This window comes from Dioscorea cayenensis, chromosome 9, assembly GCF_009730915.1.
Source record: "Dioscorea cayenensis subsp. rotundata cultivar TDr96_F1 chromosome 9, TDr96_F1_v2_PseudoChromosome.rev07_lg8_w22 25.fasta, whole genome shotgun sequence".
NCBI classification, from domain to species: domain Eukaryota; kingdom Viridiplantae; phylum Streptophyta; class Magnoliopsida; order Dioscoreales; family Dioscoreaceae; genus Dioscorea; species Dioscorea cayenensis.
This window is the reverse complement of record NC_052479.1, coordinates 16,463,845-16,490,130: the sequence shown is the minus strand read 5'-3', so window position 1 is coordinate 16,490,130 and position 26,286 is coordinate 16,463,845. Positions and strand designations below refer to the sequence as shown.

Here is a 26,286-nt window from a genome sequence, read left to right as displayed (position 1 = left end):
AGTTCTTTGTGCCATAGTAGAGTGAATGGTCTAAGGGATGAACTCTCACTCGGGGCCTAGTTGCAGCGTCAATGGAGTGAAGCGTTGAGGGATCTTAGTATCTAGGGCTTAATTGTGGCTAGGGACACTTCCGCTCGGACCAAGGGTTAGGGTCTATAATTAGGGAAGCAGATTTATCACTTGAATCTCTAGAGCTCATTGCAACTTTTCATTCGAGATGTGAGGTTGAGAGGTTATTTAATCTCTCCTCCCGGACATGAATAGAGTTAGCATAGTCTGACCTTAGATTTGGGACTATGTATGTAAGGATTTCACTGACTCACCATTGTCATTGATTAGGAAGCATAATAGAGAGTTCTTGCACTTGAAGCGATTATCCTAGGTGAAGCATCATCCCGAGTACCCCATCTTTATCGATTGCCTTACCTCCCTCCTTACTTTTTGCCTCTTACTTGTATGCTTTTTAATTGTTGAGAATTGAATCATTATCACACTTATCATTGTTGATACTCCACATAGCTAAGAATCGAATTAAGTGTCTTTTACTCCCTACTCCCCTCGTGATTCGACCCCCACTCACCCGGGATTATTACTCGACAAACCCGTGCACTTGTGGATATACGCAAGGGACCTTGTCAAGTTTTTGGCGCCTGCTAGTCGAGAGCTAGGCGTTTAGAGATACTTTGCACTTTGTTTTCTTAGCTATTTCACCACATATCCTAATTCATATCTTCTTATTCTATCATCGCTCGATTTTCTTTTCTTTATTTTTGGTGCAGCTCCAGGTTATGACTCCGAGGGAATCCATCAATATTGATTGAAGGAGACCCTGAGCTTGAACGTACACTTAGAAGAAAAAGTGGAAAGAACTCGCAAGAACAAAGATAATCCAAATTTGATTTGGAAGTAGAAGGATCCGAAAAACATGGCAGAACAAAATGAGCAACAGCGAACACTATCTGATTATGCCAGATCTTCAGTGTTGTGGACACAATCGAGTATTGTGCGTCCCCACCATGTACTGTAACTTCGAGCTAAAAGCCGATATTCATCCATATGTCGCAGAAGTCCCCAGCACAATTCAACGGTTTGGCCGATGAGGATCCAAACAAATACATAGAGAGCTTCCTCGAGGTGTGTGACATGTCAAGATAAATGGTGTGATGGATGATGCCATCAAATTGAGAGCCTTCCCATTTTCCTTAAAGGGGAGAGCAAAGCAAATGCTACACTCATTACCTAGAGCATCAATCACTACATGGGAGGAGATGGTAGAAGCTTTTTCTAGCCCGCTATTTCCCTCCCGAAAAATCAGCAAAAGCTTAGGAAATGAGATCTCATCCTTTGTGCAGCTTGGAATTGGAGTCTCTATTTCGAGACATGGAAAGGTTCAAGGAACTCTCGCGAAAAGTGTCCACAACACGGATTCCCGGAGTGGATGATTGTTCAAACCTTCTACAATGGTTTGAACCCCGAGTACAAGGCAACTCTTAGATACGGCGACAGGAGGTACCTTAGGTAGCAAGACCCCCGATGAGGCTCGTCAATTGAGTCAGGAAATGGGGTTAAATAGCTACCAATGGAACACTAGGGAGAAGAAAAAGGTGGGCGGTCTCCATGAAATTGATGCGGTAACTTCATTGGCAGCCCAAGTGGAGAGTTTGAGTAAGAAGCTAGATCTTATAGCTTCGAATAGAGTTGCGGCCATGACCAATTGCACCTGTTGTGGCGGAGGACATGCTCCCTCCGATTGCATAATCGTTATTGGTGATGTTTCTTCAATTGAGAACGTTGACTTTGTAGGTAATGGAGTGAGACCTCAAGGGAATCCATACAGCAATACCTACAATTCAGGTTGGAAGAATCATCCCAACTTTTCATGGAGTAATCAAGGACCATAGAAGACCATGGGGCCATCGGGTTTCCAACAACAACAACAAGCCCCTCAAGTGGAAAAATAGAATTTCAGTGCTTGGAAACCCGAATGACGGATTTGGAGAAGCACTTTGCTAGATTTGTTCATTCGGCAAATACAAGGTTTGAATCAGCCGAGGCTACACTGCAATCACACCGCCTCCTTGCACAATCTTGAAAAATCAAGTGGGGCAAATTGTAAGTCTCTCTCCGAAAAGGCCACATGGAAGTTTACCAAAGCAACACGGAAAACCAACCCCTAGAGAACATGTGAAGGCGATCACTTTGAGAAGTGGTCGTGAGGTTGAAGGGAGGCTTCCGAGTGAGAAGCCGAAAGAACACGCACCCGAGGTTGTAGAGGTTGAGGAGGGAGCAAACAAAGAGAAAGAGGTGGCAACCCCACCTTTCAAGCCAAGAACTCCTTTATCCTCTAGATTGAAAGAATGACCAAGGGGATGAACAAGATAAGAAGTTCCTCGAGTTTGTTCAAGCAACTCCACATCAACATTCCTTTTGTTGAGGTATTGGCTCAAATGCCTAAGTATGCAAAGTTCCCTGAAAAGACCTATCGACCAACAAGAGGAAATTGAGGAGAGTGCTTCAGTGGTGCTTGATGCTTCATGCTCGGCGGTGTTGCAAAAAGAACATGCCAAACAAGAAGAAAGACTCGGGAAGCTTCATCATTCCGGTAACATCGGCAACTTAGGTGAGGAAATGGCATTGGCGGATTCTAGGGGCGAGCATCAACGCTCATGCCATATACTTTCTTCCAAAAGCTAGGCTTTGGGTGAGCCTAGGCCTACTCGGATGACTTTTATAATTGGTGGACCGAACGGTACGACATCCGAGAGGCATCATTGAAGACGTGCTTTGTCAAGGTGGACAAGTACATTTTTCCGGGTTGACTTTTGTAGTGCTAGATGTCGATGAGGATGCAGATGTACTCTTGATACTTGGGAGACCGTTCTTGTGGACTTCCAAAGCATTGATTGACATGGACAGTGGGGAGCTCACATTGAGAGTTGGAGATGATAAGCTCACATACCGCCTTGCTGAGGCCATGCGGCATTCTCTCGATTTTGATGATACTCTATACTTTCTAGACACTACTGATGAAATTATTGATGAATATATGCAGGAAATGTTCAACCTGGATCCGTATGAAGGATTGTTCGACCAAGAGGAGAGCAATAAAGAAGTAATGATGCTTGGTTCGACTGAAGAAGTAACATCTACACCGGGGATCTTGAAGAAGGTGCTTCGGAAAATGAAGAGGGCTCGGAGATGCCATCGAAAATGCTCCAAGATTGTTGGAGACGTACATGAGCCAAGGAAGTTGGATGAACCATTGCTAGGTGGTCCGAAGCCCGAGAGTACACCCTCTATCCTTAAGAGACTTTTTGCTCATCATGCTTTCAAGCCATGGGTAAGAGGCCAACTTTCATTTATGAACCCCCCGTGAGGTAAGAAAGATACGCTGCTTTAGTGACGTTAAACAAGCGCTTCTTGGGAGGCAAACCCAAGTGTTTATCGCTTTTGCTTACTTTTTAGTTTAGTTTGTTTTACATGAATAAACTGCTAAGTGTTGGTGTTTTAATGTTTAGATGCTTTGTGCTGTAATTTTTATTGTGGGTTTTTCAAATTCATCGTGTGTTTTTATGAAGAATTGGCTAAGTTTGGTCGTTTGAGTTCTATTTCATGTTTTTTTATCTCGTAAATTTTGTATACTAGGGCAGTGCTCGAGTGTGTAAACATGTTCATAATATTTCTGTAGAGCCTGCATGTTTTTTCTAAGTCATCCAGAGAAAACACACAGGCGTGTGGAATTTCCGCACGCCCTGCGGATGTGTACCGTGAGCTCATCCAGAGAGGGCACAGGGCGCAGGGGCCGCCTCGTGGACGACCATGCGATCGGGCGCACGCCTGCGGGTAATTTCCCAGCACGGGCGGTGAATTCCCGCAGAGTTGGGCAGATTTTCCCGAGAACACTGTGGGCGTGACTCGCCTGCGGTGACCTTTGGAACCACACACCCGGGCGTGGGTACTTCGCGACGCCCTGCAAGAGACTCTGCAGGTTGCTCCCTCCATCCCGAGAAAACACAGGGCATGGCGGCGCCCTCGTGAGTTGGGCATGTGAATGTCCACGCCCTGGGGAGAATTTCGCACGGGCGGCGTGTAAGACTTGATATTTTTTTCTCGCTGTCCGTGGAAAGCTACGTGGGCGCGCGCCTCGCCTCGTGGGTCCAGCGCACGGGCGTGATATTTTTCCGCACGCCAGTGGGAGATCGTTCTAAGTCAGTGAGAGTTTTTCCCGAGAGCGCATAGTGGGCGCATGTGACGCCCTCGTGGAGCTTTTTGAAGTGAGGCACACGGGCTGGGGAATTTCCACACGCCTGTGGATGCACGTAACGTCAAAAGTCGCGAAAGTTCTGCTTTAAAAGAGGATGATTTCTCTCCCTCTTCACGACTCTTTTCACTTGAAAAACACTCTCACAATACTCTCCGAGTCCATTGCGCCAGCTTTGGTGGGATTTTTAGCAAAGTTTTCCGGCCGGGCTCTTCATTTTCTCACTCTCCTCATCGGTAAAATCCTTTTATCATCTTCTTTCATCAATTCATGATTTCTATCGATTAATCTCGTTAATAATGCTTCGTTTCTTCAATTGGAACAATGATTTATGTTTTAGAACGAGTTAGAAATATTATTGAGTTGTATTTTTTTGGATTGTTGATGCGTGGTCATGGCGTTCTCACGCCTCGTGAATCCATACGGGCAGGCGGAAATTCCACACCACCGCTGGATTGCGCAGATTGTTTTATCAACTTGTTTGACCAATTTTGTTTAAATTTTGCAGATCATGGCACCTAGGTCAAAGAAGCAAGCTGATAAGAGGCCACGTGAGTCATCCTCTGAGCCCGAGGGCATGCGATTTGGCGATTCCCCAACATCAGGTCCGTTATGAGCGATTGTCGAGACTCGCTTCGTATGCACTCGATTTCTCGGACGCTACTATACCCGTGGAGCTTCAGAGTAGGTGATGAGTTCACCGATGAGATCGAGGATCTAGTTTCGTATAGGCGATTGGCGGCGTTGTCGACTATTAGAGAGCCACCATCCGAGAGTTTACACTCGGAGGTGCTCTCCTGCTCGAGTTTGATAGAGCATATGCTAAGCTTCGACAGCTTTGGGTACCATTCAGCCCGTAGTATTTGGACGCCACCATAGCTTGAGCATTACGCGGTTTTCCATACTGCATTTGGCCTATACGAGGAGGCATTCACACTACAGAGGAGTATGCATAGCTGCTCATCGACTATCCCTCGAACCTTGACCCCACGCAGAGCTTACAGAGTGCTATGTGGTCAAGGTCAAGACGAGCTGGGGTGTCCAAGGCCACGTGCCTTTCCCGACTGGCCTACAGATATTTGCACGGCATCATGAGTAGGTCGGTGAATGGCCGTGGTGATAGAGATCGTGTCTTGAGCCGTCAGAGTCGTCGCATTTGTACTGACGGTAGAGCGTGCACCGATCCACTTAGGGCACATCTTGGCCGATTACATCGTACATCAGTGATAAAGTATGCTAGACTGGGAGTGATCTTCCGGCCCTTACATTACGAGATTAGTGCCGGGCATGGGTCTCTTGGATCTCGATCTCAGGGGCCGAGAAGATGAGTGTACCCGCCCCCTCGGGTCTAGAGACGATGCGTTGATGGGCATGGTCCGCAGGGTTCGGACAGGGTTTTTGCTTTAGTCCCACCAGCACCCAGAGATAGCCGAGGATGAAAGGTGATGAAGCCGAGCATCTCACCGCCCCCCGAGCCTCAGCCAAAGATCGATGGAGACCGAGGCACCTCCAAGCGGCCGAGGAACCACCCTCAAGCATAGTAGCCACCATCTCGAGCCAATGATCACTTTGAGAGGCTCGAGAATGCTATAGGAGTGGTCCGAGCCGAGGTTGCCGAGATTAGGCTACGCTAGCCACCAAGATACGAAGTTCATGGCACGCTTTCGAGTATTATAGAGCATCCTAGAGCCAGACGTTGCCTCATCATTTGTCCCAGCACCGAGGACTCTTCAGCCCCCGCGGCTCCTCCAAGACCTCCATCCTCGACCCCAAAGACCGGAGGACCCACTATATGCTTCCACTTCACAGTTAGCAGTAGCAGTGAGCCCTCGAGACGACTCCGACACTTGACCTTTTCTTTTACTTTCATGCATTTTACTTTATTTTTATTTTCTTGTTTTTTTAGACTTGTTTCACTCAGAAAAGGATTTTTTTCCTTCTGAGTTTATGTTATGTTGCATTTATCGAGTTGTATTCATTGCTTCATCTTTTATACACTCGAGTTATTTTTGTTTTTCTTGAGCTTCACTGAACCCCCTCGTATGCGCGCATGCATGGTCTTGTCATCTTGGGAATTGAGACTTGAGTCATGGGCACGGCCAAGGTGCTTTTGAGCACTTGGTCGCAGTGAGCTTACAACCCGCTGGAACACTACTCCCAACGAATTAGCTTCATCAAACGCAACACTAGGAGTCAGGGGAGTATTGTTTTGATTGTTTCTCCCACATCTATTTTTGAATGATATATTTTGATTGAGTTTGCATGAGTACATCGAGGACAATGTACAACTTAAGTGTGGGGGAGTTTCATAATGCGCACATCTTTTTCTATTGTTCTTGATTGATATATGCTCACTTAGCCAATGGAGGTTCACCTTTGTTGCAATGATTGTATTCTTAAGTCTAGGAGAATTGTTAACATTGAATGTTTTCATGCTCTAGTTCTTGCTTGAATTTTTAGGATTTTTGCCGCGATTTACACTTAGTGCACTACTCACTCTTTGAACTCTATTGGAAACTCATGTTTGATGTTAAAAGGACTAGTTAGGTTTACTTCTTTTGCTACTGGAAAATGAAAAAGAAGGAACAAAATAGTTTTATTGTTTATTTGTGTTTGTTGGGTGGAAAGAGCTACCACCTATGATGTATGAAGCTACTCTCACAAGTCGGATACTAGTTATGCCCTAATGAGAGAAAGAGCTATCTCACAGGATGGGTGAAAGCTACCACTGGGTAGAAAAGAGCTACCACCGAAAGTGTGAAAAGCCACCCTTAGCAGCCGCTTTGGAAAGGGCTACCTTTAGAGGATGTGTGAAGCTACTACCATCTTTTAAAAATTTTTATCACTTTTTGTAGATAACAAGTCCCTTGTACTTAGAACTTTGAGGAGTATAACTTGGGTTGTTTTTGAGTGAGTTCACACACTTACACGAAATTCGGGTTTGTTGTCTTTTTTATTCAAAGTTTTTAGCTAGAGCATTGATTTTTCGTATTTAGTGTTGAAAATTTTCCTTACTTGTAGAATACTTTCTTTGTATACCTCGGTGAACCTAAGGCCAAGCACTTTCAATATTTTCTTCATTGATGCACAGAATGTTTTAATGTTTGCTTGAGGACAAGCAAAAAGCTTAAGTGTGGGGAGTTTGATAAGTGCTTGTGCGATATGAATGCTAAGTGTTCATTCCTTATGTTGAGCATTACTTTTCTCGTGTTTTTACATTAATATGTGTGTTTTTATGTTACTTTATGTAGGTATGGTTGTGATGTCGAGTATGAAGGAAATAGGCGAATGTGGATCATAATGCACCTATTTTGGAGGAGATCTTGCTAAGGTTCAAACGCCAAGACATAGGGATGTGTGAGATGCTAGAGTGTGTGCCAACCTCCTCAGATTCGAGTGAGCACATTCATTTGAGGGACAAAGGCAGTCACACTCGAGCATTCCGCCTTATGCATATAAGAACAAGAGCTCCACCAACATATATATCATTGAAGAAGCAAGTGATTCACGATGTGAACATGTGCGCCATCATTACCCCGATGAAAGTATGGAATTGGGAAGTTATTCAGTGTCGAAGATTGTAGAAGAGCATCAGAGCAAAGACCGATGAGCAACATTGTTCATAGCCCGCCGAGAAATCAGAGAACAGAGAATCCACACGAAGGCAGTGGAAATTATCCATGCCTGTGGAAAATTCCACATGGGCACGTAGCGACATGCCCGTGGAGTCGCCTCGATTCCAAAATTTCTATTTACAGCCGATTCAACCCCGATTTTTGGTATTCTTTTCTCCATCTTTTTCCCCAACTTGTGAGAGGGCTTCAGCTAGGGTTTTTGAGGGGTAATCGCCAAGGTTTTGAGAGGTTCTATGGCTCCGACATCGCTCATTCCCGAGGAAGAAGGTTGGTAAGTGAAGCTTCTATCGAGAGTGTCCCATACCCGACGAGGGAACTCTTGGACGCATTTAGCAGAGGACTCTCCACAAGACCATCGACACGACCATCGACTCGGGTTTCTTTTATGGATTTCATTGCTTTTTACATTCGATTTCTTTGATTGTACTTTAGCTCCATGGAGAGCTAAACCCCTAGTGGGTACTTGAGTGATTGTGAACCCTAGGATGTATTCGCTTTTCATTGAACTTCTTTTATTATGCTTTCAATAAATTGATGTTTATTGTGAGTTCCAACCTTGAATGCTTGATTGTATCGAACATTTCCCAGAGTGACACTAGGGGCTGAGAGTTCTTGTTGGTAACCTTGTGAGTGAGTGACACACCACGAGCGTTAGACAAAGGTCGGTTGGAGAGGGTTGAGAGGGTGAGTCTAGAGGTACAGAGAGCCCCTTTCCCCTTCGACATGATAGATTCTACCTCCATTCCTTGAGTTCTTTGCGCCATAATAGAGTGAATGGTCTAAGGGATGAACCTCCACTGGGGCCTAGTTTCACATGCAATGGAGTGAAGCTGCTGAGGGATCTTATTATCTAGGGCTTAATTGTGCCTAGCGACCTTCCTCCCGACCAAAGGGTTAGGTCTTTAATTAGGAAGTGATTTATCACTTGAATCCCTAGAGCTCATTGCAACTTTATTCGAAAAGTAGGTTGAGAGGTTATTTAACTCTCCTCCCGGACATGAATAGAGTTAGGCATAGTTGACCTTAGATTTGGGACTTTGTATGTAAGGATTCAACCCCGCTCACCCGGGATTATTACTTCGACAAACCCACGCACTTGGGGGATATACGCAAGGGGATCTTGTCACCTCCGCATTAAAAAGACTAAAGAGGCATGGAAGGCCGACTACAAGACTAGGATTACAATACAAGTAATGAGTGATAGCAAAGCCAAGCCTTCAGTTATTGAAAGCCCTACAACTAGCTATCCTATATCAAACAACTAACGCAAGCCTACTCAACTAATCTCATATAAATACCTGTTCGCAACTAAACTAATAGAAAAAGACAACTACTTATTAAATTAAATGTAGTTGAGTTCTCCGGTCCTTGTTCGGTCTTGACCTGTCCCGAGCTTCCCATGCTCTATGCTCGTTTTGGGGAACTCGCAAGGGTCTTACTACCTTCTTGATTTACTATATTTGAATTTGAGTGTTTGGGGTACTTTGGGATTATATTCAACGCCAAGATTTCGCCAGGTGTCGGGTGAATATACCGCACTGCATGAATCTGTGGTCGACAATCGCTCGGACTTTGGCAATGGTTGTCACCGCACCGTAGTATGACATAGGACTTATCGCTGATGCCCGCGGACCGATTTACTATGTCTCCGCCAACGACGCTCATCAAAAGAGGCCACGTGGATTAGCCTAGGTCTTTTCGCTAACGAGACCTCGATCCCAAGCCTTCTAAATGCCTTTTATAGGCGCCTCATCTCGTATGGGGAATTCGCATACCGAAAAGATCCCGCCCAAAGGTCCCCCTTCCTCCATCACCTTCCCGACCATGGAGTATACAATGAAACATTGCTCATGCTCCCGACCGCGGAGATCGCCCGCTGAACATCCAACGGGACGCTGTTCGACCCTCGAGCTATGCAAGAATGAGATCCCCTTTGATTCTTGCCGACGTGCTTGATGGCCCCCATAATATGCTAACTTGGGGATTTCTTACTCCGTGATGTTGCAAGAGTCTCCGCTTGTTGAACAACGCCCAGAGACGCACCTCTTCCTCGCTCATCCCCTTTGTCGCCTCTTTTACTCAGTATACTATAACCCTGGGTCCCTAAACTTGGAATGGATGGTGGAGAGTAGGTGGCAAGCGGCTATATGGATACGTAAGCTCACCCAGACGCTTCTCCAGCCTCTCGCAAGAATTGTATGGAGGTCTTCCTCAGGGGCTTCCCCAAATGACCATACCGGGAATTCTACACTGCATCCGTGTAGCTATGGTTGTTGATTCTGCAGAGCCTACCCAAAGGTTCAGGCCGGATTATTGGAAGTGGGTGATACATTTTTATATTTCTATGAGAAGCTTTACGGCACACCCCCCCACAAGCACCCCCCCACGCGAAGGGGGAACCATAAAAGGCCTTTTTGTTTTCCCCTTCGGCCGCTTCGCCGCTTTTCCTTAACAAGCTCTCGAGCCTCCTTTTCCGCCGCCTTGCTCATAGAAGCCACTGGTTGACCCCGAAGGCCGAATTCTATGATAGAGAAGGCTTTAATAAGAATTTGGCCAGGAGAGACCTTATTAAATGTTACAAAAGAAGGGACCCGCTGATAGAGATGGGCGGGGAGGCAATACTAGTTATCAGGTCAAAGAGACGCGATCTAAGACTCAAGCCAGCAAAGGCGTAGAGGGCTCCAATCAAGCAAGATGAATATCCCGTTGAAGAGGAAGGTTATGAAGAACCTGCGTGGCTTACCCCAACCGTAATCTTGTAGATGAATTAGGTTAAGATATGGAAGAAGGAGCTAATTCAAAGACCTCCAGAACCCAAGGCGTATGACTTATCGTATACATCTTTATCAAGACCAAAGAAGATGAAAGCCCCGTGAATTGCTCCCATGGTTCGATCATTCCCTCAGAAACACAAAGATGTTCGAATGATGATCGCTTTTACGTGAGAAAGGGGGACCACCTTCTAAGCCTAAGTATTCCTCAAGAACCCCCATCGGGGAGTGAAATAGAGATCCTGATATCCGATGTGAACAATCACCGAAGGAGCGGAGCGCGGCGCACTCACTCTAATTGGCTGCATCTTTCGCGATGATGGGTCACGAGGAAATGGGAAATGCAGACTAACTCATTAGGTGTAGGCACTTTCCAGAGGTGGAAGATTCTAGTTCTTCCTATTTGACCCAAAAACCGATCAATCTAGCCATGAGCAAAGGTGTCAAGAGAGCTCTAACAGTGTCTTGATGACCGAACCCACGTATGTGGCAAAATACGGGATGACTTGTGGCTCGTGGTGAAAGGGCAACCAAGCTCGATATAGCTTGTTTTTCCATGAAATCTATTTCAAAGAGAGCGTATGATGTTGATGGCCCGAGGTAGAGCACTCAATGGGCTAGGGGTGGCCTCATTTTGCTTGACCAACCCCAAGGATACTCCAATACAGTGCCGCTTTGCTTTGTACAGCATGCATCGATTGAGTGCTAAGATCCAAAAGTCAAGAGGGAAACAACCCGATCAGACGCTAAGGTCCCTAAGCAAGAACTTAGTGGAAAAGAAAGTGATCGAGCGATGACAACTGTGAGGTGGGGATTGAAGTAGCAATCCTTCAAGAAAGCGTAATAGCTCACTCGGGTCTAGCTCCATGGCACCCGAAAAATGTCTTAGGGCTCAAGTGATTCACTCAAAGCTGAAGAGACCTTGAAAGTTGCTTTTTTCAAGTGTCGTAGAGCGGACTTTCTCGTCAATCGGGAAGGTTTTTGGTGACAACACCGGAGATATCGTAGTGAGAATGTTGCATAGTTGGTCAAACAAAGGATGATACAAATAGGTATCGTCCGGGGATAGGCAAGCTCAACATCCTATATCAATGTGTGTCAATTTCCAGATAACGAAAAAGTGTCTTAGTTTGGAGCATCCAATGATTAGCTTAGCCCGTAAGCCCACATATGAAGTAGTAGGAGAATCATAGTACCGCACGACTCGCCATTCACAATCGACATTTCTACACTAGCCAGAGCGTACTACTACAACAGAATCGGGAAAGTTCCTCAAGTAGAAAATAGTATAGACTCGAAAAAGGAAGTTTAATTCTCAAAGACTTATAAAGAAAGAAATCTAAAGCAAAATACTCTACCTCTTCTGGGCTATCATGCTAATGATCGTATAGGTGCTATCTTAGATAGTATAGGTGAATTGTATGTGTAAGGCTTGTGCATCCATGGGGTTTAGTGATTAAGATCTGATGTCGTTGGACGTTAAATTGACTAAACCATGCTAGTGGGCCTCATCTTTCTCTCAAGAAGATCTCAGGGAGAGAACCACACCTTATGAAGAGAGTGATGAGACCACTCCGAGAATGAGACACTCTTGGTCCTATTTATTATGGCCAAAAAGATGGTTCCAACGGGGTTTCCTAAAGATCAATCCCTTTTCCGAGCGAAACTTCCATCTTGGAGGAAGGAACGGGATTCGCAGCGGGCACAGCGGGCACAACAAGCAACAAGGCATGAGCTAATTATTCAACAAAGCAAAGAAAAGGGTATTCAAGACCGCAACTCAAAAACTAGATTTGATCAACTGAGAGCCAAGCAAGAAGTGTAGGAGCTTTTTAGACCGTAGGTCGGGGTTTACAAAAAAATATTTACGTAAATCGAATGAAATATTCCATTCCCTAAAATGGAATAGACAGAAACTATAGAAGTCAATCGATGGAAGTCGAAACTCGCTCACATTATTACAGCCCCAAAAACAAGGTATAGATTACATTGATCTCATTCATTCCTATATCTTTCAATTGGTCTCGTGTCCGAGGTCATGACATCCTTGCTTGAAAGAGTTCCTCTCCTCCGTCCCCTCGCCTAGTAGCTCGGGTCGGGCATGCCCTTGATTCTTTCTTTCTCGCTCACGGCCGGGTCGCCTCGCCCATTTCTTAAGATAATAATGTTAGATTTTGTTTTCGGGCTGAGGGACCCTGATGTTTACTCGCTGAACCCCGCACGAGGTGGTAAATGAAATTGAGGGTCCACACGATCCTCGAAAAAGATGCGACTAGGGCAGAGCCTTTTTATATTATAGAAAATCTTAGAAACGGGAGGTCGCCTCGATGAAGCTCCCAATAGGATGGAGATAAAAGAGGCGGTCGCTCGACATGCTTTACATCAACAACATCCTCTACCGTAGATCCATTGATCAACTCTTCCTAATCGGCCTCTCGAGATAGACATAAAGAAGCTCTGCAAGTCATGGAAGAGGTAGACGCTCAGGGCGTGTGATGCTCATCACTGAGGGCCTAAACTAGAATATTTAATATTATAGTAAAGATAATGCAAATGGCTTTACCACTCGGGTTGAAAGGGAAGAATAGGTCAATAGGTTCCAATGAGTGCTTCAACCGTCCATTGAAAGATTTTTTTCAGCAAAAGCTAAAGTCCACACTACTTTCTTCTTATTCTGCAACGCAAAGGCAAAGCGTAAAACCGCGTAAAAAATAGCAAAGGGCGAGAGGAGAGAAATGAATTGCATTCCCGATTCATACTATTAAGGAACCGAAAGCATTGCTCTCTCTCTCTTTTATGGTCCGCTTAGTTACTCGAAATTGAAAAGTCACATCACGGGAGCAAGTAAGCATATATAAGCAGCTGCTTTAGTGTATAAGCAATTTTTAGTGGGCAGCAGTGCCCCTCAGCCGTAAACGGGCAGCGAAGTTGGTTGAAGAAGATGACGCTATGAGGCGCTCGTAACCAGCCGTCAAGTGAATGAATTTGAAAGAACGAAGAAGTAAGGAAATGATACGGCTCTCTTGAACTATTTCATAAGCGTATCCTCCCTCCACACCAATCACGAAGTTTTTACGCCATGTAGATAAGATCATGAAAGAAACGATCGTAATGGTACCCGAATCCATTTACGTATCCCAAGTTACTTCACCTCTCGCCATGTAATAAAGGTAGCCAAGATAACAAAGTAGATCTCGCCAAGTAGCGCCTTCTTAGGGTCGGGTCACCGGGTTGAAGCAACTTGCTACTTCTATCGCATGAAAGTTCGTAGTTTGATAGAGTGATCACCATACTAGCTTGCGATTCAAGGTTGAAATTTCTAACACGAGCAAAAGTTATGAAAAAAATTTAACTGGAGGAGCAAAGTGGATGAGTGCGACACTCAAGGCTCGCTTTCTAGATTTTTTGAAGTAGTAGGCGATTGGTGTCCTTTTAACGTCGAGCTTTCAACAGGTTTTGATACATATAGTTTCTGGAACTGAATAGGCTATAGGGGCACTAAGAGTCTCAATACTACCAACTGAATGGATAATAATCGGTAATCGAATTGGATCCATGGGCACATGCTCAAAATTGCTTACTCACTGACTAGCCCCTATAATCACTGACCTAGAACCCGCTCTCCCTACTACTACCTTATTCGATAGAGTCGAGATACTCCCGCCTTTGAAAGACTTCTTCAAAATAGGCTTGCTATAGGTATTTTAAAAAGCTTGATAAGAGCTAACTATAAATACATATCTAACTGGTTTTCTTCAAATCAAAGGCTTTCTCACAGGATAGATTGTGCCCTATTCCCCACTACCTACTTAAATTAAAATAGTAAATTTTGATTGCTCACAGTCAAAGGAAAAAGGCCTCCAATGTTGTATTCTATACTATGCACTAACATAAACTTAGCACACATCACATGCCTGCCATCGAAATCTTTATTCCGCCCTTGAAAAGCTCTATCTCTACTTTATCCCTCGCTTGCTTTATTGTTTCTACTGTAAAGAAAGGTGTTAAAACGAACTCTCTTTTAAGAGATGGCTTTCAAATTCCCCTTCATATGAAAAAATTTCTTAACTTAAAAAGGCTTTATGGAAACATATTTCCTTTGCCTTAAACAAAGAGAGCCCTCGCCTTGTATGGACCAAGAGCAAAGATGCACTGGAGGGAATCTGGGGCATAGAGCAAATCTGAGAGTATGGTATGTATTTTGGAAGATATTGCCACCTAGAGCGGTGGATGAAAGATTGAATGCTCAAAATGACCCAAAGATTCAACATCGGTAATAATATTAGCAAAAGAACGTTCTCCCATGCTTCTAGACATGTTGAGCTCAAAAAATTCTTTTACAGTAAAAAAAGGGGAATCGATTCAATGAAAGATGGGATCAAGAATAGAAAAACAACTCGATATTTCATCTTTGTTTGTGAGATAAAAAATTTCTTACTATACTAAAGGGTGTCTTTAGAGTATACTCGAATCAAGTATAGCTATCCTTCTTCCCAAGACAAGAAGGCAGATCCCGAAAACGCTATATAATTCCTTTATACTCTCTCTTTCTTGTCTATGCATAACTGTATGTTTGATAAGTGCTTGTGTGTTATTAATGCGAAGCATTCTTTCCTTATGCTGAGCATTACTCTTCTTGGGTTTTTACACAAATATGTGTGTTTTTATGTTACTTTTGTGCAGATAGGGTTGTGAGGCCGAGCACGAAGGGAAAGAAGCCAATGTGGATCATAATGCACTCGATTTTTGAGGAAATCTTGCTAAGGTTCAAACGCCAAGACATAGGTCTGGGTGCGAGATGCTAGAGTGTGTGCCAACCTCCCTCGATTTGAGTTAGCACAACCATTTGAGGGGCACAAGGGCAGTCGCACTCAAGCATTCGGACTTATGCACATAGAACAAGATCTCCACCAACTTGTCCGTCATTAAAGAAGCAAAGTGATCCACGACGTGAATGTGTGCCCTGCTTACGCCACCTGATGAAAGTATGGACTCAGAAGTATTTTAGGCCGTGCAATCGTGAAAGCATAACACTATAGCTGAAAGTAGTGTAGCAAAGACTGCTCACGACTGCCGAGAAAAACAAGAATTGCAGAGAATCCACACGGGTATGTGGAAATTAGACACCGTCGCGTGGAAATTTCACATGGGCGTAGTAAAATCCACATGCCCGTGTGGTCGCCTCGATTCCAAAATTTCTATTTAAAGCCGATTCAACCCAGATTTCATCATTTTTTTCTCCATCTTTTCCCCAACTTGAGAGAGGGATTTCGCTATGATTTTGAGAGGTATTGGCTAAGGTTTTGGAGAGGTTCTACGGGATCCTCGACATCGCCATTCCTTAGGAAGAAGGTTGGTAGGGAAGCTTCCGCCGAGGCGATCCTATACTCGGACAAGGGAATCTTTGGACGACAAGTAGAGGACTTTCCACAAGACCATCAACACGACTATCGAGGGGGTTTCTCTATGGATTCAATGCTTTTTACATTCTATTTCTTTTGATTGTACTTTAGCTCCATGGAGAGCTAAGCCCCTAGTGGGTACTCCGTATTTGTGAACCCTATGGATGTATTTGTTTCATTGAATCTCTTTATTATGCTTTCAATTAATTGATGTTTATTGTGAGTTCCAACCTTGAATGCTTCATTGTATGAACATTTCCCTTTAGAGTGACACTAGGGGATGAGAGTTCTTGTTGGTAACCTTGTGAGTGAGTGACACACCATGAGCTGCTAGACAAAGCTAGGTTGGAGAGGGCTGGAGAGGGTTGAGAGGGTGAGTCGAGAGGCATGTGAGCCGTCCCCTTTCCCCTCTGACGTGATAGATTCTACCTCCGTTCCTCAAGTTCTTTGCGGCTATAATAGAGTGAATGGTCTAAGAAATGACCCTTCGCTGGGGCTTAGTTGCGCGTGCAATGCAGTGAAGTGTTGAGACGATCTTAGTATCTAGGGCTTAATTGTGGTTAGGAACCTTCCACCTAGACCAAAGGGTTAGATCTATAATTAGGAAGAGATTTATCACTTGGAATCCCTAGAGCTCATTGCAACTCTATGCGAGTGCGAGGTTGAGAGGTTATCTAATCTCTCCTCCGAGACATGTATGGAGTTAGCCATAGTTGACCTTAGATTTAGGACTATGTATTTAAGGATTTCCACGACTCACCATTGCATTGATTAGGAAGCATAATAGAGGGTTCTTGCACTTGAAACGATTGTCCTAGGCGGAGCATTATCCGAGTACCCCATCTTTATCAATTGCCTTACCTCACTCTTTACTCATACTCTCTTACATGTTGTTTTTACTTTTGAGAATTGAATCATTGTCGCACTTATCACTACTAATCTTTCACATAGCTAAGAAGCCGATTAAGTGTTTTTATTCCCTATTCCCAGTGGATTCGATACTCGCTCATCCGGGATTATTACTTCCACAAACCCGTGCACTTGCGGGATATACGCAAGGGGACCTTGTCAATGTTATTCAATAGACCAATAGAAAATTCCAAACCTCAAAAGGGTTCCATTATTGGCTTCGTAATAGAAAAAAAGATTATGGTGAAGTGTGAATCAATGGGAAAAATAATTCATTATATATTATCTGCAAATAATTATTTTATTATAAATAACTATATAATGTTAAATAATAAAAGCCCTTTAATTTAGGGTTAAAAGTTTTTTGTTTGAATCCTTTTATTTTGATTCAAGTAATTGGTTGGTCATACTATAATATAATACTAAAGTCAAGTAGTTCAGTATTAAAAAAAAAGTAAAAATTTGAGTTTTTATATTTTGAATCGTCTTAGGTCTAATTCCTATTACTTTGGCAGGATTATTCGTAACTGCATATTTACAATACAGACGCGGTGATCAGTTGGACCTTTTATTTTATTGAGTAATCTTTTCTTTTTTTTTGATTGACCTCCTGCAAAGAGGAGGTCAAATTCAAATTGTAATTCAACTTTTTAAAAATTAAGTTATTTTATTGTGATTCGACATAAGATAAACAAAATCACGCCTGTAGGATTTGAACCTACGACATCGGGTTTTGGAGACGAACGTTCTACCGAAATGAACTAAGAGCACTTTCTTACAACAGGAGATCAAACTGTAAAGAAAAAGGATGATTTTTTTGTACTGCATGCATATTGTTGTATAAGAAAAACAAGAAATTTTGTCCAATTTGAATCGATCTTAATTGATCCCTCGCTACTACCCATAGGATAAGTAATGGGTAGGGGTTGACAGGATTTTAACCTTAGTTCTATTTTTGACCCCAATCAAAGGAGCTACCAAGCTGCGCTACATCCCTTTTTAAAAAAAATTATTGTACAATGTCATTGTACGAAATCCCTGTCTTGTTTTCCACATCGTTATTTTATCCTCCATCTATATTATATATAATTTTCTTGCCATTTTTTCTTTTTGGTATCAATATATATATATTTTTCTTTATATTCATATTCTATAATCAATGAACACTCATCATCCTGATCCCGCCGCTCCTACCAAGGAAGATAGAAGTTTCGAGGGTTTCTCGATAGAAAGATTTGCATGCGAGAGAGATCCCAATTCCGTGTATCCGGTTAAGCAAGCCCTGCCGCCAGTTTCCACCCATTCAAGAAGGTCCTGATCCGAGTGTTTAATAATTACTTCATTCGTTATATATACAGGGAGAGATATGAGTAATCTGAGCTAGCTACGTTTACTCCCTGCTCCGATGATTGGGCTAATCGATTGCTCTCCCTATGCCCTGCCTGAGGTATCGATGGGATACGAAGAAGAACTGGATGTAGGGGATGGAACACCGATCCTGGAAATGACAAGGGCTTGGGGAAAGATGTTATGCTTGAGTCACCGGAAATGGTTGGTGACGAAGAAAAATCATAGGTAGCTTTGCAAGCATAGGAATTTGATAACCCTAATTCATTTATTCCCCCCAGCCGATGTGCTGTGCTAGATCATCTCCTGCTGATGTCCCAACTCCCATTTCCTTTGCGAATATACGGGTTAGGATCAAGGGTTGGTATCTTGGCGATAGTTATCGTGGCATTATCTTATTTCGCGGAGCGCTAAGTTGCTGAATTACGTCGATCTTTTTTACCGACCGATGAGTCTTGGATTATTTACATCCTTACCGTTCGCTTCTTTCTTTTTTGAGCTTCCCTTTCCATCTCCTGCACCTTCTATTTCTTATTTTAATGCCTAACCTCCTCTCCTGAGCCTTGCCTTTGAAAGCCAAGCCAACTCAAGAGCTCCTGCTTGCTCCTACAACTATAGTCGCGAGTGCCTATTGCTTTTGTGCCCCTTCATGCTTCTTACGATGGGCTTTCTGGTGGGTGTGCCGGTGTAGATTCTGTGCAGTTCGATTACTGTCGCAGATGAGCCTTTACTGAAACCGCCAGTCGTACCCTTGGATATAGCCGTTCTCGAAAGAAAATAATGATCTTTCGATACGGTGTGTTATGAAAGTTGTATGACTTGGTGCGAATGGCTGAGGATCCGTTGTCTTTCCCAGTGGGGAGGACTGGGACTGATTCTCTCTGTGAAGCCGGCGACCCTCATGTCATTAGATAGATGGTTGACTGAGAGTTAGGATGGATCTTTCTTTCAATAGACTAGGATCACATCCTTGCGTTATGTTGTATGTAATAACGAACATAAAAAAAGCAATAATATATATATATTATTACTTCCTTCTCGAGTACCCAAGCCTACGCTTGCTTACCTTAGACCAAGGGACTAAGAAAGAGGTTTTAGTGAAAACTCCGCTCGTTTAACCAAAAACTTGTTATATATACTACTTGACTTCTGCTGACTAAGGTCCTTCGCTTGTGCTTTTTGCAAGATCCATTGATATAGACACTATGTCGATGAAAAAGACTAAAGTGGGACCAGGAAGGAAGGCACCCCACCACTAAGAGCTTGTTTTGCTTTCGCTCCGCTCGCCTCCACGTGCCCTCTCCTACTTTGTTTAAGCATACCTGTCACTTTCACAAAAAGTAGGAACCTCCCCCCTTCTCGGCGAGTTACTCTAACCACCGGGGTCCCCTCCGACTGACCTACTCCTACCATTGATTTGATACAAAAAAAGCGTAAAAGTCAATGGCCCAATCTTTCCAACAAAGCAACTTCCTTTCTTTTCCAAACAAATTAGTCCAACTTCGTACCTTTCTGGCATAAACCGTATATCTCAGAGAGGTCGTTTTTCTGTGGGTTTTTTTGGTCGGAACAACAAAATCTATGAAAAACTCTAATTCCCGATATTGTCAATGTTGCGTGTTGTCTTAGTAAAAAAAATTATTTCCTTGGCCTGACACTTTCCTATCCTCCCTTTCACAGACTGAATGACATAAACAACATCATTTTTTATTTCGGAACGATCAATAAGCTTGGATAAATCAGAATGATGTCTATCTTGAAGATGGCAACAAATGTGATACTCATCCATACCCCAGCCGTCTGCATAGTGGAATGATACAGGTTCTCGGGCCTCCATCATCTCTTCAAAGCTGGTTTTAGCTGGGAAGTTACAGTTTCTGAACAAAATTGGTAGCCATCTCATTGGCTTGGTCACAAAGGCCTTACGCCTAAGAGCACTGGCCCCTCCGATCCCGATTCGATTGCCCTATTCATCAAATCAAAGAAATGGCCATCTCATAACTAAGCTAAAGACCGACCGTCCAGCTAGGTTAGCAAATGTCAGCCCTGGGTAAATAGAGAAAGCTAACGAATGGTTACCAACCGCACAAGGAAGTTGAAAGGCAAGAGACGACCAGCTTAGAACTCGGCATCCTAATGAACAGCTATTCGTCTTATTTCAAAGATTGACTCCCCTTTCTGGAGCGTAGGCTTCTCGAGCTAAGATGGTGGATGTCCTAAGATATACCAACCGAAAGGATTGGGATACGATCAGACTAGCCCAATAGGACTACATTCATTCAGAGGTTACCAGAAAAGGCCATGTCCAGGAGAGGAGCATAGGTGATTTCGGATACGATGATTAACGCTTTTCATTACCTCCACTCTCGTTCGCTTAGGCAGTCTTTCTCATAGGCTAAACTCTCTTAGCGCAGAGAAGTGAGCAATCACACTTTCCCTTAACCTTTTGTGCACCATCCAATACACAATGTAGTGTAAGAAACGAACTACTCAATCCAACCTTCCTTTCTTAGTGTACAAGAACAAGTCTCCATGAACGACAGTAGCTCGTAGCGGAACGATCTAAAAGTAAGCTACTAAGTGTTCGGGCTACTAGCTAAGAAGTCAAGCTTGAAATTCCAGTTGTTGAAGTCCTACACTACACGATCGGCAAGCTAATCCAATCCAATCGAGCAACGTACCCTATCCAAGCTAACAAGCCAAATTATCTAAGCATTGTGTTCAAGCCACCAAGCTACTTGAACAGTGGACCATAAAAACCAGGATCAAAAAGTGTAAAGTGGAGCCGCAAGTCGAGTGACTTTTGAACCCGACTTATGGCTTTCGATATGAGTATGGTAGAAGAGCCTTATGAACTTGGGAGGACCTCTCTTTCTAAGCTTGCCTCTGTTCTGGCATCCCCTTTCATGCTTCAGCTTGATCAACCTAGCCCTTTCCCTTTTGTAGATGGGAAAAAGAAAAATTGTTCGTGAAGCTGCTATATTTTCAAGACCACGCCAAGAAAGATTGGATAGTCGGCTTTTTAGAGCCCTCATTCTATTTTTGTGTTTTTTAGACCTGCTCACAAAGGGGCCCCTCTCCGTTAAGGAAGGAAAAATTAATTTAGGAAATAAAGAAAGACTCTAGAGCAAATTTAGACTAGAGTTCTTCTTCTCGAAAATCTGGTAATTCCATTCTTAGCATTCCCTTCGCCCCCAACACCAACATCATTGATGAAAGCAAGTCCGGAAGATCGTAGAAGAAAAACTCCAGAGGGTCCCCGCCTAGATGTTGCTCCGATGGTCGTTTCTCTTAAAGGGGAACCCTGTGACCCGCTGGGAAAGGAGAAAGATTGAGAAATCGCATAGGGGCTTTCCTTAGGTTAGGGGATTTACAAGGTCCCCTTGCGTATATCCCGCAAGTGCACGAGTTTGTCGAAGTAATAATCCTAGATGAGCGGGTATCGAATCCACAGGGAGCAGGGAATAAAAACACTTAATCCGCTTCTTAGCTATGTGAAAGATCAGTAGTGATAAGTGTGACAATGATTCAATTCTCAAAAGTAAAAACAACAAGTAAGAAAGCACGAGTAAAGGAGGAGGTAAGGCAATCGATAAAGATGGGGTACTCGGATAATGCTCCGCCTAGGACAATCGTTTCAAGTGCAAGAACCCTCTATTGTGCTTCCTAATCAATGCAATGGTGAGTCGTGGAAATCCTTAAATACATAGTCCCAAATCTAAGGTCAACTATGCCTAACTCTATACATTTCCCGGATGAGAGATTAGATAACCTCTCAATCTCGCACTGGAATAGAGCTACAATGAGCTCTAGGGATTCCAAGTGATAAATCTCTTCCTAATTATAGACCTAACCCTTTGGTCCAGGTGGAAGGTCCATAACCACAATTAAGCCCTAGATACTAAGATCACCTCAACGCTTCACTCCGTTGCACACGCAACTAAGCCCCAGTGGAGGGTTATCCCTTAGACCATTCACTCTATTATGGCCGCAAAGAACTCAAGGAATGGAGGTAGAATCCATCACATTGGAGGGGAAAGGGGATGCTCCTGTACCTCACAACTCACCTTCTAAACCCTCTCCAACCTAGCTTTGTCTAACGGTCGTGGTGTGTCACTCACTCACGAGGTTACCAACAAGAGCTCTCAACCTTAGTGTCACTCTAGGGGAAATGTTCATACAATCAAGCATTCAAGGTTGGAACTCACAACAAACATCAATTAATTGAAAGCATAATAAAGAGATTCAATGAAACAAATAAATCCTAGGGTTCACAAATACCCAAGTACCCACTAGGGGTTTAGCTCTCCATGGAGCTAAGTACAATCAAAGAAATAGAATGTAAAAGTAATGAATCCATAGAGAAACCTCCCCGATAGTCGTGTCGATGGTCTTGTGGAAAGTCCTCTACTCGTCATCCAAAGATTCCCTTGTCCGGTATAGGATACGCCTCGACGGAAGCTCGCCTACCAACCTTCTTCCTAAGGAATGACGATGTCGGAACCATAGAACCTCTCCAAAACCTTAGCCAATACCTCTCAAAACCCTAGCCGAAACCCTCTCTCCAGTTGGGGAAAAGATGGCGAAAAGAATGCTGAAATGGGGGCTGAATCAGCTTTAAATAGGGCTGGAATCGGGCGACCACATGAGCTTATGGATTTTACACACGCCCCTGTGGAATTTCCACACGGGCATGTATAATTTTGACACGCCCGTGTGGATTCTCTCAAATTCTGCTTTCGCCGCTTGCCAGAACAGATTGACATATAATACTTTCGCTACAGTTGATCTCGCCATCGCACTTTCGGAGTAAAAATACTTTCCGAGTCCATACTTTCATCGAGGTAACGCAAACGGACACACGTTCACGTCATGGATTGCTTTGCTTCTTTAATGATGAACAAGTTGGTGGAGATCTTGTTCTATGTGCATAAGTCAGAATGCTTGAGTGTGACTGCCCTTGTGCCCCTCCAAGTGGTTGTGCTTACTCAAATACGATGAGGTTGGCACACACTCTAGCATCTCACACCCGACCTATGTCTTCGTGTTTGAACCTTAGCAAGATTTCCTCCAAAATTGGTTCATTATGATCCACATTGGTTTCTTTCCTTCATACTCGGCCTCAAAACCCTACCTGCACGAAAGTAACATAAAAACACAAGTATTAGTGTAAAAACCCGAGAAAAGTAATGCTCAACATAAGGAAAGAATGCTTCGCATTCATATCACACAGGTACTTATCAAACTCCCCCACACATAAGCTTTTGCTTGTCCTCCAGCAAAAATTAAACATTCTGTGCATAGATGAAAGAAATATTGGAAGTGCTTGGCCTTAGGTTCACCAAAGTGTACAGAGAGAGCATTCTACAAGTAAGGGAAATTTCAACATTAAATACAAAAAAAATCAAAGCTCTAGCTAAAAACTTGAATCAAAAAGGACAAAAAACACAAAATCGTGTACGTGTGTGAACTCACTCAAAACAATCGAAGGTATACTCCTCAAAGTTCTAAGTACAAGGGACTTATTTATCTACAATAGTGACAACAATTTCAAAGATGGTAGTAGCTTCACACATCCTATAAGGTAGCCCTTTCCAAAGCGGCCGCTAAAGTGGCTTTTACACTTTCGAGGTGGTAGCTCTTTCTACCGGAGTGGTAGCTTTCACTCATCCTATGAGATAGCTCTTTCTCTCATTTGGCCATAGCTAGTATCCGACTTATGAGAATTGCTTCATACTACATAGGTGGTAGCTCTTTCCACCCAAAATGCAAAACAAACAAGAAAACTATTTTGTTCCTTCTTTTCATCATTTTTTTTTAGAATTTAACACAAGAAACAACTATAACTAGTCCCTTTAACATCAAACATGAGTTTCCAATAGAGTTTAAAGAGTGAGCAGTGCACTGAGTGTAAATCGGGCAAAAATTCCTAGAAATTCAAGTAAGAACTAAAGCATGAAAACATTCAATGTTAAAAATTCTCCTAAACTCAAGAATATAATCATTGCAATTAAGGTGAACCGCCATTGGCTATGTGAGCATGTATAATAATCAAAACTAATATAACAGATATGTGCACTATGAAACTCCCCCCCACACTTAAGTTGTACATTGTCCCCAGTGTACACATGCAAGCTCACTCATAATGTATATCAATGAAGAATACATGTGGGAGAAGCAATCAAAACAATACTCCCCTGATTCCTAGTGTCGTGTTTGATGGAGCTAAGTCCTTGGGAGTAATGTTATGACGGGTTGTGAAGCTCACACGGGCAAGTGCCGAAGCACCTTGCCCGTGCCCCTTGACAGAGTCTCAATTCCCATGATGACAAGACCATCTGCACGCATCCACGAGGGGGTTCAGTGAAGCTCAATAAAACAAAATTAACTCGAGTATATATAAAAGATAGATAATGAATACAACTCGAGATGCAAAATGAAAATAAACTCAGAAGGAGAATCCTTTCTGAGTGAACAAGTGTAAAATAAAATGCAAAAGAAAGAAAATACAGAAAAATAAAGTCAAAGGTCGGTGTCATGCTCTGTTGGCTCCTCTGCTACTGCCGGTGGTTGGGAAATATAAGGTGGATCCATCGGTTCTGGTATAGGAGATGGGGGTGCAGGAGCTGCCGAAGGGGACTGAGGAGTCCTTGGTCGCAAGACAAATGAGGAGGCGACGTCCTGCTCTAAGATCTACTGTAATACAGTGAAACATGCCATGAACTCTATGTACTGAGTAACTTGCATAGCCCTAATCTCGGCAATCTCTACTCGTGCCTCGCCCACCTGTCTCGAGACATTCCCACCATACCTCGAGCCTCTCAAGCGATCATGGGCTCGAGATGATGAAAAACATACGACGGGGAGTGTCCTCGTCACCGAAAGTACCTCGGTCTCCATCGAGGCCGACCGAGGCCGAGGGCGATCGAAGCTTTCGGTGATGATCACCCTCACCCTCGCCTATCTCTCGAGCTGGTAGCACCAACGCATAAAACCCCTGTCTCGAACTCTACGGACCATGTCCATCAATCTCGTTGTCTCTAAACTCGTAGTGTAGTTATACTCGCCTTCTCACTCACCAATTGAATCCAAGGGACCCATGCCCAAAGACTAATCTCATAAATGTAGGGGCCCCGAGAAGATCGCTCCCGCCCAGCATAATGCCCCCGATGTCCGATGTACTCGCCATGATGTGTCCTAAGTGAATCGAGTACGCTACCGCACTCATCGAGTACAAGTATAGAAGCTCCTGCCGGCTCAGAACAGCAGTGCTATTACCATGACCATTCACCGATCTGCTCATGATAGCGAACTTGATGCTCTGGAATCGCGAAACTCATGCCCTCAGGCTCAGGGGATGACTCACGGGATGACACACGCGGCCTCTTATCAGATTGCTTCTTCGACCGAGGTGCCATAATCCGCAAAATTTGATACGAAATGGATCAAACAAGTTGATAAACTAACGCTGCAGAAATCCACACAGTCGTGTGGAATTTCCGCTCACACATGTGGATCCACGGGGTGTGAAAGCCGCACGGCCGCGCCACAAGAATCCAAAAATACAACTTAAAAATACTTCTAACTTCGTTTTAAACATAAATCATCATTCTAATTGAAGAAACGAAGCATTATTAACCAGATTCATCTATGAAAATCATGAATTGATGAAGGAAATCATAAATAGGGCTTACCAACGAGTTAAAATGAAAGAACTACGAATCGGCCAGAAAACCTTGCAACAATCCTACCAAATCGGCGGTAGGAGGTCGGGGATTGATGTGAAAGTGCTCCTAGACGAATGGAGGGTGTGAGGGAGAAGAAAATGACTATTTTTTAAAAAGAACTCGCGCCTCTTGGGATTCTATACATCCACACGGGCGTGCGGAAATTACCCACGACCGTACGCCCCCATAGGAGAGACCCACAGGGGGAGGTGCACGCCCTTGGGCGCTCTCAGG

General features: G+C 43.7%; 1 pseudogene; it reads right to left on the bottom strand.

Moving 5' to 3' along the window:
* Positions 1–9,226: 9,226 nt before the first annotated feature.
* On the bottom strand, positions 9,227–10,299 carry LOC120268531 (annotated as a pseudogene).
* Positions 10,300–26,286: the final 15,987 nt, after the last annotated feature.